Source organism: Anas platyrhynchos, chromosome 5 (genome assembly GCF_047663525.1).
Source record: "Anas platyrhynchos isolate ZD024472 breed Pekin duck chromosome 5, IASCAAS_PekinDuck_T2T, whole genome shotgun sequence".
Lineage (NCBI taxonomy): Eukaryota > Metazoa > Chordata > Aves > Anseriformes > Anatidae > Anas > Anas platyrhynchos.
In genome coordinates this window covers 12,398,721-12,416,395 of record NC_092591.1, presented here as the reverse complement: position 1 = coordinate 12,416,395, position 17,675 = coordinate 12,398,721, and the positions used below count along the sequence as shown (strand labels likewise).

Below are 17,675 nucleotides of genomic sequence, written 5' to 3'. Positions count from 1 at the left end.
CCCAGGCTGAGAGGATAACATTTTAAATTTTTATTTTATTTTTCTCCCAGCCAAGATATTACAGGATGAAGAGAGGAGAATGCTATTAAAAGCTGGAGCTGGAGAAATAAGAGAGAATAGCCACCATAAAAAACAGACTTTTTATTCACCTCTTCCCTCTGGGAATTGGAGGTCAGTCTCATGTTTGGGTGACAACATTTGTCCAAGCGTTATGGTAGGTCAGATTAATTTTTACAGTAGCAGGAAATTCCTGGCAAAAGGAAGTGCTGGGGAAGCAAACCGAGAGGAATTATTTGCATTTTGAAGCTGACAGAGTGAAGGACAAGATCTCTGTGAATCAGCAATGGGACCTAGGGTGTCTCTGGATGAAGGAAGATTTAGCAAAGATCATTGGGATTTTCAAAGAACTAGAAACAGTCAAGGAGTTTTTCAGAGGAACTCCACACAAGAGTCTCAGGCTCTCATCCCCTTTCCTTCACAATGGGATCCAGGCATATTCAAAATATGGAACATTAGTAAGGCCAGCTCACTGATAGCTGGTTCTACTTCAGGCCATAACTAATAACTGAATCCTTCAACACCTGCTTGAAGAGGTAGAGAAGACATCTGCTACAGAGGAATGAAAGATGGCAGCTGCTGGCCTAAGTCATGGACCTTTTTGGTAGAGTATTATTTGCTCTATACTTTAAGAATTTGTGTATTTTTCCATTTATATGTTCATGTTATCCTGACAATTGAATTTAAAATACTTTTTTTATTATATTTTTTTTTTGTTTATTTTATACTATTTTATTTTATTCTGGCTTTTGGACAAATGTTTTAATATCATATCATCTCTGCTTTTATAGTGCAAATTTAAAGTGTTTCTCAGTTATAATGAAAATATTCATCTTGTGGATGTCTAGGTACTTACTTTTTTCAATTATTTGACTTCTGCATCTGTTTTTAAGAATACCAAGAAATAAGTGTTAGATCCATCAGCTAATTCTGGAGGGAAGATTGCATTTGAGTAACAAATTTGAGGGTTTCAGGGTTGAAAATTGCAAAGAACTGTCCTTTTCCATCTTGGAGACCTATCATTCTTCACTGTGTGAAAGCAGATGTCTGCCTGACCTTCAGGCCTAAAACTAGATGATTGCTGCCAGACACCTATGAGTAACTGCTATTATGCTTGAGAAAAGGATGAAGGGCTTGTATTTATATAACTGAAGTTTAAGTTCAGCACTCTCTGTACTGAATGCTGTGCTCTGAAAAGTAGGGAGTAAATGGTAATGTTTTCTTTGTAAGCATAGAGCTGAAGTGACTTCCAGCTGGAAAGGTCTGCTCTGTGAAGGAAATGTGATGGACGCTGGGAAGCTGTAAGATACTTGGGAAAAATGAGCCTGGAGTCCATGAAGGCAATAGCAGAGCCATTCATGGGAACTGGTGAGTGAGGCTGTGATTCTTCAGACTCAGTTAGGCACTTTGCCATTCAATACCCACACTTTGAAATATCAAGAAATGCTTTGAAAACTAGCATCTTCTTAAGACATATCCCATCTATGGAATGAATTCTGTAGCCTCTATTTATAGGGAAAGTGCTGCTGAAGTCATATACACTGAACTCTCGGAGTAGATTTAAGTGAAGTAATGTTAAAACCCCCATGAAGTGCAAATTAATTGGAAAGAGCCTAATTGGAATCACCAATTTATTGGGATATTTCCCAGGAAACTGATTTAGTCTAATGAGAATGGATGGCAGTATTTGCTGATTAACTGGAAGAGTGTTAGCATATGTTGAGCTTAATGGGGAGTGCTCCACCAAGTTTCAAAGTGTGTTCAAGGTTTTTCCTAACTCAGAAGGGTGAAGTCTACTTTTTTGTTTCTATAGTGGAGATTTTATTTGGGAATGAATCTCATCCAGACTGTTTTGTATACCAACTCTTCCTTCCACCAGCAGATCCTCCAACTGTGATGTAATAAGGGAAATGTGTATTTCTGAAAAGTCAGACCATCTGTCTTCCTACAATAAATATAGTTAGAGATAGCTAAAAGGTAACTTAGCAGAGAGAAAAAAGGCAGTTCTGCTGTCAATGGACAGAGCAGACAAGACAGGATTGATAGATGCTTGTGATATTTTAACAGATATGTTCCTAGACTGTAAACTGTTTGCCTCATTCGGGTTCTAAAAATGATTCCCAGTCTTATCTTCAGGGATTTATTATTATCTTTAGCTAATATGCTTAGCTTTACTGATTTGCTGAAACCCCAGCTGGATCATGTATGAAAGTTTGCCTTCAAATTTCTTTCAAGTGCCATGTCTAAGACACATTTCCAGTTCTTGTTTTTACTGTCTTTTCAGATCCTTTTCCTGCTAAACAATCTTTCTTCCTCTAAAATTCTTGGCACACAGTTTAATACTATTTAAAATTTCTTATGCAGTGTGTGCTCTAATAACCTATGCCTTAATATCTAATAATGTTGGCCTTTGGTTATCCTTAATTGCTTATATAAAGTCACTTAGGTTAAGAGCTTTTACTTTGAGTTCAAAAACTCCTTCCGTACAATAATGTCCTCCTGAAAAGGTTCTGATTTAAGACCTTTCTCTGTTTAACTTGGTTCATACTTAAATATTTGTACTGCTGAATTTTAATGCTCTGTACTTCACCCAGGGATTCAGGGCAGAAAATTTGGAGTGCAACAGCAATACAAATGATTAATGCAGATTGTATTAAAGTTGCCAAACTTGCTAATCTGTATATTTTCAATGTTAATGTTTTCTATAAAATTGTCAATTAACTTGTCTGTTATGGTATTAAATAATTCTGGCTGCCACAGCCAAGCTGTGCAGAAGTCAACTACGCAGTTATTAAACACATTAAAGTAGAAGATAGCAAGAAAGTGCATTTTCCATTCCCCCAGCACCCTTTTTGGTGCAGGTGCTTGACTGTATTTCAGGAGTTGTAACAGAAAATCCATGAAAACAGCTTATTCTCCAGGGTTCCATTTCACTATAAAGATAACAGTTTATAATACCATTCTGCTCTTTCTTCATTTCTTCTGTTGATTTCTGTTACTTCCTTTTACTTCCTAATCTATCGCACCCCTCCCATGTGAGACTAGACCTCCAACTGACAAACTGTGTTTATGGAAAAAACATTTCTCTTTTCTTTCTAGCTATCATCTTCCAACTGCTATCTCCCATTAAAGCTCCCATAAGGGCTTAGTTGGATGGCTTCCATTAAGGCTGTCAATCACCTGAAGACTTCTTGGGTTCAGTCCCCCTCTCTGGACTCAAGACTTTTCCCTGACTGTGATATCCTCCTCTCTCCCCTGCCCCCAGTAAGCAGAATTTCTTTGCTTTTGTACCCATGCCATACTCGCTAGGACGAAAGCCGGTCCTGTTCTTTAACTGCCTACGTATTGAGGCCATTTTTCTTGTGCACCTTATGCTGTATCAGGTTTATTCTACACAGGTGAAACTTCCTTATGCATTACCAGGACAAACATACAGCATACATTTCTGAACTAGGGGGAATGTGAAAATACAATTGTTAGTCCATAGGAAGTAGTGTAAGTTTATAAGAGATTGTGGATTTTTTGAGTTAATAAAAGCAAATTATGTTGTCAAAACAAAACAAACATCCACTAAGAGCCCTCTGACCTTCTATTTCCTATAGCAGCTATGTGCCAATAGAAGCATTTCATATTCTCTGAGGAGAGGTGTGGAGCTTTGGGTTTTTAATAGAAAATCATGGATTTAATCAAAGGGAAGTATTCATCTGATTACTAAGTTATTTTCAACAAGAACAAGTTGCAGCTAAGAGCTGACTTTGGTGCCTACATCTGTCTCAGAGAGTTTTGCAATTGAATTCTATGGATATGAAGTTATGCTTAAAAATATTTATTACATTTATACTATGAAGAATACATTAACACTATTAAACCTGAACGTATCACTCTTTCTCTTCAGGTGACTAATTGCTTAATTCTCACTTGATGATGTAATGACAGAAATAGAACATTTAAGAAAGTCTGTCATTTAGAAGACAGGGTCAGGAATCTTGGTCTCTCCTAATTGTGTTAGCAAATTTTGACTTCATGAGCAAGAACATCCCATCCTGCAGCATTGAAAATCTCTGCAGAAATATTTTAGCATCTGTTATTGTTATAGAAGGAGGGGATAGAGGCTGAGTAGGATGTGAAAAGATGTGTGGACACACTACAACCACATCACACAGCACAGGGCTCCAGCAATTCTCTTCAAACCCCAATGTGCCTCAACAAAGTTGAGCGGGCATTAGTGTATTTGGTAGAAGGAGGATTGCAAGTAAAGACGAGAGTAGGTAGAGAGGCTTAGAAAATCTGTAAAAGAAGCTTTGTAGAGATGACCTTCCTCTGAGACTTCCTCCGGCAGCTGAGACCTTAGGCGAGACTGAAATAAGCCCTTAGAGCTCATCAGATTTTTCTTTATAAACCCACAGTTACAGGGACACCCTTCAGGTTGTGCAAAGTCTTTGTTCACTTCAAGTTAAACCTGATCTCCTCTTTATAATGAATCAAAGCTTTTATAACCCTCAAGTCTTGGTAAAGGAACTGTTTTGTTTTAAAAAGCACTGTTGGAATGAAAGGAACGGGAAAGCTAGAAAAGAGTAAAATATGAGATTTTGTGACCTGCTAAACATAGAGTGATACTTATGGATGCTACTCACACAGTCAGCTATTCAGGACCATATCCTCTTGGCCTAACATACTGTCAAAATATTATCATTACTGACATTGGCTCTGCATGCTTAAGTAATTAATCTTGACTTGTTTTTAATAGTTGTTCTGATATTTTTCCCAGTTTAATACATTGTTTTCAAGAAAATCAATTTTCATGGCACAACTTTTTAACACATCGGACTGTGGATTGGATTTATCTGCTGTACTTAAATCTTCAAAGTCTTCAGTCTCTGTTCTTCTTAAGAATGGATCAGCTTAAGTGTATTACTCCTCTAGAGCACAAAAGAAGCAACACAGATATCCAGGGTGAACAGGAAGGGATTCATAGGTTTGAATGATAGAGTATTATCACAGACACAGGAAGGCAGTATTCATCTCACATAACTTGACCTCATCTCACCATCTAGGAATAAGGCACTGGATAAAGCTACTTTTCTAGTCCCCAGTCAGTGGAAAAGATGTGTCCAAAGAGCATTTATGCTCAGGTGCTTAGAAACCTGTTTTAAGATGACACTGTAGAGATGTTTCTTTCTTTTATTTGACTAGAGGAACCTAAGGACTAGCTGAGCTCTTATACTTAATTTCAGAAAGGTAGGTGACACGAAGCACACCTTTTGTCTCACAGTCATGCTTGTATTAACTTTGTTGAAAATCTAGTAAGTGACTGAGAGTAAAGGGAAAAAAAATCTAGTATGCGGCTCTTGGGAAAAAAAAATATCTGAAGACCTCTAGTTCACTGTTCGTTCCATTTAATTTCTTTTATATAGTGGCATATTAGTTTTCTTCCAGTCTTCTGGCAATTCTCCATGGTTCTTAGATTTGTTAGTTATACATTTTAAACCTCAAATGCTTGTTTGATATGGCAGTTTCAAACCTGATATGGCGTTTGTAAAATGTTGTTGATTTAAAACCATCCATTTTCAGTATCTGTGTTTAATATTGTCCTTGGTTACTGACAAAATACAAAATATTTTGTCATCTCATGATGGAAAAACATCTTAACCTGAATACAAAAAAGATCATAGACTTCTCCTTCAATAGAGTACTATAGTCAATGCACACTCTGCCATGCCTGGTAGATAAAATAACAGAACCATTCTTTAAATTTCTTCAAGTTATATGAACTTCAGATGCATTATTATATTATATTAGAATAACTTATAAAGAATAACTTATAAATATTACATTATAACTTATATTGTGGTTTTTAACCACAACTTTCTTTTATTTTATTCCTAACCATGAGATCTGTTTTTAGCAAAACAATGTGAATGGTTACTGGTAAATATTTAAAATCTTTTCTCCCAGATGGTTTGACTCAAAATAATTATCAATTTTGTGAGATTCAGTTTTTTTTTTTTTTTTTTTTTTTTGCATTGAATACATACATCATTGGATTGTATTTTATTCTGTGTACAAATATCAAATTTAATACATTCATGATCTCTTACCCTTAAGCTAAAATTCATTTCAATTCAAAGATCATTCTTTGTATTTATCATAATAAAGGTAAAGAGAGAATCTCTTTAGTGCAGCATTTTCATAATTAGGAAATTTTCATTATAAATTTTTGTAACCAGTTCTAAAGAGCTCTGTACTGGCTGTAAACTATCATCAGCATAAATTGTTAAAGCTAACGATGACAGCATTCTTTTTCTTGCTACAAATAGCAATGTATAGAGATGCTGTTCACCTCCTTCTCTGTTGCAGTGTGGTGGTCTGTAGCTGCACAGACCAGCATGTGATCTGCCTCTGCCTTCTATTAATAATTCAAAAATATTCAAGACTACCTATTTAGAGTTGCTAGGCACAATACAGACTGCCATTCCCAAGTTCTGCAATCCACTTGATCTATCCTAAACAATCTGATTTAAATATTTTAGTCACAAAAGTCTTTTCTGTGAACTTCAGTCAGACTGTCTGACAACAATACACACGTATTACATGAAAACTTTCAATTCTTCTAGGCTATTACTATATTGCTAGCACTGATGTATGAGCAGCTAGAGAGTCTCTTTTCATACCCCTTGGTGACTTGATTAGTTTTATCCTTGACACCTTGATTTTTTTAAATTTATTTTTGTTTTATTTAGGTTGATGCCTGGCTGGTATAGCTGGCCACTTCCACATATGGTACTTTCCTAATAGCAGAGGACAGCTAAACCAGACAGCTTCTCTTCCTTATAGTAAATGGATCAGCACTCCTCAGAGTCCAAATCTCTTTTCTCAGTTCATGTGCCTAGTTAGCAACTCTCTTCCTGGGCATCCTGCTTTTTATTCTGTTCTACTTATAGGAGAGGAAGTGGTCTCTGACCAGGAATGATATGGATGGCTCCTGTCTTTCAGCAGTCAGTGGGAACTCTTCTGTTGATGAAAATGAAGCTAGTTAGGCATTAGCCCCTTTTGAGGAAACTGCCAGTAAACTTTTTCATTCTGATCTCTGGGCCTCTATAATTATGTTAAATTAGCTTAAAGAAGAGTATATATAGATCAAATGTTTGAAGAATCAGGCAGATCCATGCTCCTTCAGCACTCTCTTCCAAAAGGGCTTCTGGCTATAATTCCCCTTCCTCATGGAATATGTTGTCACTCTTTATTCTTCATCTCTGGCTGTTTACCCAGAAGACAAATTCCTGGAAGTTGAGCAATGGAAAGCTAGGCAAGACTATGTAGTGAGGGTTTATCAAAATCTCATTGCAGCAGATAAAGCCAATTATGTGAGTCACCATGGAGGAAAATGAGTCTTGTTCAAATGAATTTTCTTCCCTTGATGTTATATTTACTGAGCTTCTGCATCACTTTAACTGGGAACCCTGAGATGTAGATAGATTAATATAAGAGTATGATAATTCACAGAGGAGCAGAGCAGCTACTGGGGAGGTGTCTAACAAGGAGATAATTCTGTAGTTGTCCTGGAAAAGGAAGAGGAGACAGCCACTATCCTTGGTGAGAGTATATGGCAGGGCTGCTAGCATCTCTCCTATTTTCTTCCCTAGTGCATGTCTTCTAAGAAGAAATATGTAGCTGGAAAACAAAACAGGAGTGTACTGGGATCTGTTCTGCTGTCTAGCAAAAACGCCGCTCATGGGGTGAGCTCCTCCTGACTCCAGCCAGGGGCAGAGGCAATGCCACTTTTGGGGTGACTCCAGGGAATGGTTTTGCTCCCTCAGCTTAATACTCAAGTCAGCCCCATGAAGACAGATGACTTGAGCTTTACAGATGGGAAACCTCAGTGCAGCAGGTTGACATGGCCATATTTTGCACTCTCTCTGTTTCCTTATTAGACTGTTTAGGAGACCTGACAAAACCATATTCCTCATTTAGACACATCTCATTAGTATCTTGAGTTTGGTATTGAACGGGTGATCCCTATTAGGAGGAATTTAATCTATCTTTGCTTGATAACTTAGATATCTCTGATGGCCTTTAATTTGCTTTCCTAGCATCTTCTATAAAAACTGAAATTTTATTTTATTTGAAATCCTTTGTCTATGCATGCACTGTATTTTTGATCTCTCTCCTTATCCTTACAGGAAATTTGAGAGAAAAAATCCTAAAATGTTTAAGCAGGAAAGTATAGAAGTTTTGAAAAAAACCTTTAAGTATAAGGTCATTATAACACACACACACACACACACACACAAAAACCCTCAATGTATCTCTGTGCTCCCTTCAGTTAGATCTGAAACACAGAAGACTGCATATTGAGACAAAACAGAATCAGTTACTACTCTGACATAACCCAACATTGGAAACATCACCCAATGCTGGAACAAACTTCATTGATCTTACTGCAGCTCGTGTACAAAATCCATTCAGTAAATTATACTTTAAACCCTGCGTTGAGAGACTCGGGCAAATTTTATTAGAGGTTTTAATTCTGATTCTCTGTCTAGTAGTTAGGTAACTGTAAAAGAACTATTTATTAATTTAAAGCTCATACAGCTGATTGATGCATGCTAATGCATTTTGAATTTAATAATCACATCTTCCTAATTGAATTGTATTTGCTCAGACAGAGCATATAATTAAATCAAGTCTTTTCTAATCCTTCTCATGCCAGATTATACTATGGAGCATTGGGGAAGAATAGTCAAAAGTATGAATTTAGTTAATTTAAGCCCACTGAAAAAATACAGTCACATTGTGAATGTTTTTGATATTCCTGACTTCCAAAAATAAAGGGATGTATTTTTCCATACGAATCTTTTGCTATAATTAATAAGTGTATAGAGGCAACAAGGCTGAAAAATACGGTTAAGAAAGAAACAGGTTTAAGAAAATCCATCAGATTTATACAGCAGATAGTGAAATTTGCATACCACATGACTAGCAAACTCTTTCAGACGAACATCTCAAACTCCTTTATGGAGAAAGGAGAGGGTCCCATTGCTTAGGAATATTAAACTGCTTTTATCTGTTCCTTATTGTTTTATTTGATGATGCAGAATTGAACAATGTTATCTGAGAGAAGGCACACAGAAAAAGCCAAGGTATAGTTACGAGTTCGCAGAAGAGAAGAATGAGGAGATACTTTACTGGGAAGCTCTGTGTATAGAGTATATACTCTCTGTGTATACTGGGACACCCAGTATACACCTGCTTGTGTATACATTGTCATGTGTTTCCAGGATGCAAGTTCAGGACCAAGGGAATTCCATTCAGGACCAAGGGAATTCCATTTTTTTTTTTTTTTTAAGTTGGAGATATCTTTCAGGAAGACATACCAAGGGAAAGACACAGCAAGAAAGGAATTTGTCAAGAAAGATTGTCAGATGAAATTGTTGTGATCCACTTTGCCCCTGTACTAAAAAAGTTGCAGGAGTAGGAGGGTAGAGTTTAGGCATACAGATGTTCACTTTTCTAACACTTTTTTTTTTTTTTTCCTGATTGCTTTGGACCTTTCGATAGAATAAAAATAGTGGAATGGAATTCATAGCAGGATGTTCAAGTCTGACATTTATTTTATGATAGAGAGGAGGAACTGGGTATGTGTTGCCAGTGTATCTCCTGTGTCCTTAACACTTTAAAATATTTATTCTGCGAAACAGAGCTATGGAATGAAGCAGCATCTTTTTCTCTGATAAACGATGTAATGCCTTGAGTTTAAATTACTGGCCTGATCTAATTTGTCCGGCAGAGTTAAATTATAGAATTTATCTTTTTTTAATAAACATCACTAGCTGCTGATTAAAAAATGACCTGTGGCAGAGTCTGATTTCTCTTCCTGATTTCCAAACAGAATAATATTATTAAAGATAACACTGTGGGGCTATAGTGATTTGTTTGAGGATTTTGATCTCATGCTCTATGACATTTCACTGGAAGAATGATTTGCTCTTAATATTGTATTCAACCTTGTACTTGGAGAGGTCTTATAAAGATTTGTTTCCTTGACTACCCCATGTCACAGTCTTGAAATGTAATTCCGTAGCAGTACAAGAAAAAAAAAAAAAAGAAATCCAGCACTGGTGTATAATTAATAAAGTATCACAGAAAGAAATGTGGTTAGAAAACTGCTGTCAAGGTGCTCTTTCTGAAGAAGAGGCATGCTTTTAATTGCAAATGATTTGTCCAATATATGCAGGATGATTATTTACCTTCCCACTACAAAAAGTACTAGTGTTAGTCTGTAAAGTTTCTTAATGTGGGCAAGCATGCATTGACTGAGGTCAATAGGACTATAGCCATTCTGAGCAGGGTATGCCAGTTTATACTACTTATCACTGACAGCTGAATCGATTTGCTCCTTCTTTGAAATAAGACCAAGCTACACCATGTAAAAACAACTGCTTATATCTGCTCCTCCTGGTAGAGCTGACAATGCCATCTGGAAATATATGTGAGACTTTCAGTTCAATGAATGCCCCGTGTCCTACATGAGCTCAGGGTAAAGGAACCTCTCACCTCTTATCCAGCTCATTTGGAATGAACATTTGAACAGAATGAACATCATCTGAACAGAAAAATCATAAACAGCAACACTTGGCTTATCTAAATTAAATGAATGTAGACAAGCCTGGCCCTATCCTGGGGAAGGGTCCTATCATTCTTGGCCTGGGTTTTGCCTATATATGCACTTTAATATAAAATATGGATGAACAGGGTGTCACTGTACTTGCTGATTACTCCCATAAGCAGGAACTAGCTGGCTGCTCAGTAAGAGTTGCTTTGCAGTTACTGCACGAGACAAGTCTCTGCACAAGTGGTTGCACAGATGAAGTTAAGAGCAGCACATCTGTACCCTGTAACCCTGACTTCCCACTGTATTTCTTTCATTTGGTCAGGATTTTACTCCAGGCACTAGATATCATCTGTGGCTAAAAGTTTGTTTTCTGTTTATCTGTTTGATCTTGATGACTTAGGACCAGTTCTCTAGGGAATCAGCTGTGGTCAGGGTCAGCTGTTTATAATTGAACACAATCAGCTCACTGTCTAACCTCACTGATAACGTGGCCTACTTGTTGGAACCCAGAGGTGTGTTTTTAATTCCCACCACCCTCCCCAGTATTTCAATTATGCTTGAAAAAAATATACCTATCAGCTTATCAAGAGCCTTTCTAAGCTGCATAGTTAGCTTCCCACTCTGTGCTCTTTCTGCTAGTAATTCAGCTAAAGCTGACAAAATATGCTTATAGTCTGTCTGTGTGTCTCCTACAGTTTTCATCAGTGGCATGTCTTGCCAGAATAGCCCTACTAGAAAACAACATGCTAAATAATGTTTGGAGGGATAAGAGATGGTGTTGATTGTTTGCAATTTTTCTTTTCTTTTTTTTTTTTTTTTCAAAAAGTAAATGTAATAGTACCATCTGATGTTGTGTTAGTGGCAGTAGATTGAAAGAAGAGATGTGTTGTTTCTGAAGGAAAAAAAGTTTACATCTCTTTTGAGCAGAGGACTCTGCTAGAGGTAAAGGCCATGTGTGGTAAAAGTGATACAAGATCTTATGCAGTTGATGATCCCATATCCTCAAAGTACAGTTCAGTGACCATGAGGGATACAAATAGAACAAGAGAGTACACAAATCAGTCTTCCCCTCTCCTCCCTCTTTTCATTTTCTTTCCCCAAAGACATTACCTTATCTGAATTAATTCTGCTTTCTCTCCTGTACGTTATAAATTACATGGTCTTAAGTTCTGTATCTGCTCTACTATTTCATAAAAGTATTTTTCTTTATTTTCAAATAAAATAGATTATAGAAACAGATAACAGAAACTTTCTAGGTGGAGCTGGTCTAGATGGGCCAACACTCTGCTTCTTTCTCTCTCTCTCTCCTGATGAACTCTGTCTCTGCTATTTTCTATTTATATTGTAAACAGGATATAAGTAGCTGGCATCAGAAATTAAGTTGAAGAGAACCTAAGATGTGCTTTGATCCTTTTTGGAGACACTGGAATTGGGTAGAGAAGACTTGAGAGTTATTTGGAAATTTGCTCCTTGATGAACAGTTTTTCTTGCTGATGACCTTGGCCAAGACCCTTCACTCTCCTGCACTTTGCCTTTCACATTCATAGATGCTTTCATGAAAGACTTTGAGGTGTGGGGTGCCTGCTACACAATACCTTTTCAGCCTTACTCTTCTTCACTTTTCCTTTCCGAGTAGTGAACTGACAGATAATCACAAGGGCTAAGTACTTATAAGAAAGGTACAGGTCAAAGATACCAAGTCCCAGAGATTTTCAATTTTAATTTTATTTTTTTATTATTTTCACTTTGAAAACAACAGCCTTTTCTATTCTTATCTGGCCAAGATAGTAGCTCTGGGGATGTCCTGACAGGCAGAGACCAAACTATGGAGATTGGGATGAAGAAAAATACTATTTAAAAGTTCAGATATCAGAAATGCATATAGGGGGCCAAGAGGTAAGACATGTTGAGAAGTAAAGAGCTATGGAGCTCTGTCATCATTCATCAAGGAAGATATTGGAGGTGAGGTGTGTCCTTTGTCACTTTACAGCTCCCCTAGGTTGCCAGTGCTTGTGGAAGACATCCTACTATGAGGGAAAGACATAGCAGAATAACTCTATGGTTTTAGAAAAAGGAAAGAGTTTCCAGAACAGTCTTTCATGATACTGTGCTTATTATCTACATTAACCAAGAAGAAGCCAGTTCTCCTCACAGGAAGTGAATCTCCATTCAGAGAGAGTTGGAGAAAGGATGGAGGATGCCTGAAAGCTTGTGTGCATGATTGTGCTTGTGTGAGGCACAGCTGTTCCTCCAATTTATACAAGACTGAAAAATTTACAGATCTGCTTACTTTGAGTCTGTGTAGTTGCTATGGGTGTTAATAGCCTGGTCTAATAGCCTATCTGGCTTTCTGGCTTTTTTTTTTTTTTTTTTTTTTTTTGGAAACCTGGAAAGTTAATGTGAAAAGAATTAGTGAGAGATAGAGAAGATATTTAACACAAAATGCCTGTAAGCTTAAAAAGATGAAAACTAAAGACCTCTTAGAAATGCATTTCTTCAACCACTATTTTTATAAATGACAAGTTTCTACAGCATATATGGTCACTTCCTTCCTTAGAAATGTTGTTTTGCAGTTGTTTTAGTCCACAAAGCACAGACCTTCTCTGGATTCTGCCTCAGCTAACTAACCAGTATAAATTTCTCTTGAAATTCACAGCTGTCTTCACTGAATGTGAGTAAATGAGCCTGTCAGGTTGAGCTGACTCTAAAGTTTTCTTGTCTTTGGGATGCAAATCCTTTTAAGTATATTTAGGCCATCTCTGCTTCTTTTTCATGGGACATATTGGGGGAGTGGGGGTTGGGGAGGGAGATCCACAAGTTATTTTTTATAAAGGAACTAGACCAAAAAAGATGTACTTTAAACCACTGTGTTCAAAGTCATTGTCAAAGTTGTCATCCCCTTGCAGGAACCCAAATGTGCCGGGCTTTTGCTTTTCTTAGGTTTGCACAGAAATAGGCAGACTTTTTTTCCATAGTTATCATCATTCAGCTATGGTTTAAACTATTTTAGGTAGTCACTGATAGCTGTCATGAGAAACTCAGACACAGTCTAGTGAAAGGTTTAAATTCCAAACCAAGGCACTGGGCTCACCCTGGTAGCCAGGTGGTTTTAATGCCTGACTGGAGTTGTTCATCAAATTCCTCCCCATTTCATATTCCCTGCCTTCCTGGCCTGGACATCCAGGACCTTGCTTCCTTTAAAATGACAATTCCCTGACACAAAGCTTCAGAGCATGGCTAAAAATTACTCAGCTCATATTTAATTCATCTTTGAATTTCCTTAGCTGGAGATGCTTGGGTACATATGGCCAGCAGAGTGGAAAGCCCCAGATATTCAAGAGCTGGATAAATAACTCTTAATAACATAAAGTATTTTCTGTACCTTTTAGTCCTTCTCTAACTCAATGGCAGAGGAAGAAACAGGATAGAAACCAGCACAGTGTTCAGATATTGTAGCATTTCAGACCTGATAGTCCTTAATGCAAATCCCTCTTTACTGCTAGTTTATACAATACATTTTTCCAACTTACACCCCCCAGCCTGCCTCAACATGAATGAAAAATCAGGCATTGATGTGGTGTAACAGTATTAATTTTGACAGATGGTAACATATAGTATGCATGGTGTGCAGAAGGATGATGCTGGTTTTGCACAGAGGGAACTGAAGCCCTGCTGGCTGGGACTGGTGGGGCTGGTGCCCAACAACTCCTGTGCTGCTGAGGATAGGAGTCCAGTCATGACCCTGGTGTCAGCACTCACTATTGTGTACAGTGTCAAGAGATCCTGAACTGGTGCTGAGAGAGAAGATATATATATATATATATTTCCTTAAAAACAGCAACCAAACCCAATTGACCTGACGATGACACTTTGAAGAACATGAGGTTCGTTGAACCAACACATCAAGGTGTTGGTTTGGTGGCAGGCTTCCTGGAGATGGGTTGGCAGACCAAGAAGTAATGGGATTAAGGGTTTACAAAGTGTGTGAGTTGACTTATCAGCTAGTTTCCAGATCATCAGAGGGCACAGTTTCTTCCTCCTGTTCCCCTTCCCTGTCCATCTCCAGTGCTGTCTGTACAGATAACATGACTTTTAGACAAAACAGAGGTTTAAGTTTTGCCTTCTTGAAGGACTTGGCACAATAAGTAATCTTATACAGTGTAGGAGTCTGCCAAACTTCCTAGTTACAAGAGAGGTATTTTAAGGTCTTTCTGGGGAATAAGGTCTCATGAGCAATTTGCAGCTGGATTTCTGGAATCAGATTTTCAAGAACATTCAAAATGCAAACGGGGGAGGAGAAAAGGGTGCGATTTTCATTATCATTTATATTTATAAAGCAGCTATTATTAGGTATCTATTAGTTCTTCCCAAATGTAAACACCGTTAAAATGTGGTTTATAGCTTTACAGGTAAAACACAGATCTAGCTACAACAGAAAGCCTTAAAAATTCAGAATATTTTTAAAATAAGTGAGGATCATGTGCAGAATACAGTTTAATTGAGAGTATATAAAAGATTTCTTAATGTGTCTTTGGGAGGGCTTGTATAATCTACTTGTAAGTGCTGACTATGGCAGAACATCTGCAGGAAACTCAGACCAGCATCAGGGAAAGTAAAGAATACTGGTAACAACTGCAATTAGATAAGAAAAAAAAAGTTCTTTAATTCAATAGTCCTTTGATAGAATCACAGTACAAAATTTAAGGACTCTGCTTAGTCTGTTACCACAACATAAAAAAAAAAAAAAAGAATTATAAAGCTTAATTATTTAAGAAGACAGTTTGCATATTCCCCAGCTTCACCAGTGCTTACAGGACCAAACAAATCTTCTCCACTTAAAGACTGTGCCTGTGTTAGCAACAGAAGTTTATACGAGTAGTGACAGCAGTCTTACTTTTTTTTGCCTCTATGGTGTCATCTATTTAGTCTTGTTCAATTTAACACAGCAAACTCTCCACTGATTTCAAGGTTGCATTTTTCCGTCCTTAGCCAACACAGACACTCAGGTTTATATTTTTATTCAGAGTCCTGATGTGACAGAGGTTTCAATTGGTTACCATTTGTTGTGATCAGAAGTGTGCTTTCAAATATTTTTAAATATTTTATAGGTTAGCACTCAAAAGGAAGCAGAGCCTAGAAGAAAAATAACTGCTACTTCAGCTTCTTTTCTGTGACTGCTGATGAATTAATGATTATTTTTTACACCCCTTATCCCAATAACAGGCAAAAAAAAAAAAAAAAAAAGCTTTAACATTCAGGGTATCCAAAAATCATTAGAAGAAGGAGGCCAGGGTGGAGTCCCAGATTAGTTATGATGAGCTGGGGCCAGTCTCTGGGAAAGGGGAATTATGGATTAATTGTAAATTAAAATTTATAAATTTATAAATTGTAAATTAAATGTAAATTAAATTAAAAATTATGTAAAGGCAGGGAGAAAAGGTTCTCCTGGGAGCATCCCAGGTCACCCTCAGGCAGGGAGATCCAAGGGGGACAACTTATTTTCCCTATTTGTTACTTCTGACACATTAAATGATCAAAATTCGTTTAAGAATCTGAATGTATACGTGTGCCTATGTACACACATACATATACACAGAGAGATGGGGAAGGGGAGATGGGGAGAAAATAAATATGTGGTTTAGGTATTAGGATTTGCATAAAGGTAGAGAAATCAAAGCCTTGATTTTAGAATGACATACTGAATAAATTAGACCAAAAAAAAATAATAAATAAACACAGCTGCTCCTTTTAAATAGGAAAGGGAGAGAAAGGTATCCAAGAGCACAGTCCACCATAAGCTGTTGACTAGCCAGACCAGCTGTTATTTAATCCAACTTGCTATGAAGTATTGACAGTTTTTGAAATAACCTGAAGATCAAACACTTTTTTTTCCTTTTTTTTTTTTTTTTTTTTTTTCCAATATGGTACTATTTCTTGCTTTTGTTGTTGTTGTTGTTTTGTTTTAAGAAGAATTTCCAACTGATTTTTTGTTTGGTTTTATTTTGTGTCTTCAGTTTCAGTATTTCAGAAGGCAAAGCAGTCTGAATTTAAGTGGTATACAGAGCCTGGTTGATCTTCTTCAAGCCTCTGAAGCTGCCTTCAATGATTGTCATACTAATGGGATAAAGAAAGGTACAGTGCTCTGTGGAAGCAGCCTTGCTTCTTTCAGAAATCTTTGCTCTGGGTTTAAAGTGGATGCTGAAACAGCAGTTTAAAAATTCTTTGCTTTGATCTGAAATGCCTGTTAAAAAAGCATGGATTTCCTGGAGTCCTTTCACTCTCTCTATATTTTTTAATTTGTTATTTATTTTACCAGTCAGAATGCTGTTACTTTATTTCTCTTTTCTAGCATATATGTAATAAATATTAGGCCAAAGAAGGCGATAAATTCCTGAAGTGATTTGGATAAAAGGAAAAGGAATGTAACAAAGGAAAAGTGGAGAAAAAAAAAACACACAACGTAAGATCAAATGTTTTTTATGCTTGTACATAAAAAAAAAAATCAACTCTAACCCAGCTGAAACTTTGCCCTGTTGTTAGCCAGCTACAAAAGCATCAGTACTTCATCCATTGCCAGCTATTTAAACACTCTTGAGATAAGAACAATGACATTTTCAAAAATTTCTTTCCACTTTCTTTGTAAAGGGTGATGTCTCTCGAGTATGTTGCCAAGGTCCCTATTTATTTTCAAAGCACAATAATCTGTTGCCCTCACTTCAAGCAGCCCACCCATGCAAATGTTACATATGAGACCTATGTAAAGTGTAGGCTTAACATAGCATCTTTAGAGCAGTATGTCAGGACTCTGCCTGGGCATATATCCTGTAAGTTCATGACTGTTCTGGCTTGGGACATGCCAGTTTTGGGGCTAGGCAGCAAGAAGAGCAGGAATAACAGATCGTACTGATCTAGGAGAGGAAGCTTCTCAGGCTGTGTGCATGACCTGAACATTTTCAGATCAAAATAGTTGTTGTTTTCCTCTTTAAACATTACCCTTACATTTCTA

General features: G+C 37.1%; 1 protein-coding gene across 5 annotated transcripts in view; it reads right to left on the bottom strand.

Annotated features, from left to right (window-relative positions):
- BEGAIN (brain enriched guanylate kinase associated) overlaps window positions 1-17,675 on the bottom strand; it is a 161,948-nt gene that overhangs the window by 35,805 nt on the left and 108,468 nt on the right. The gene's annotated exons all lie outside the window — the stretch shown is intronic.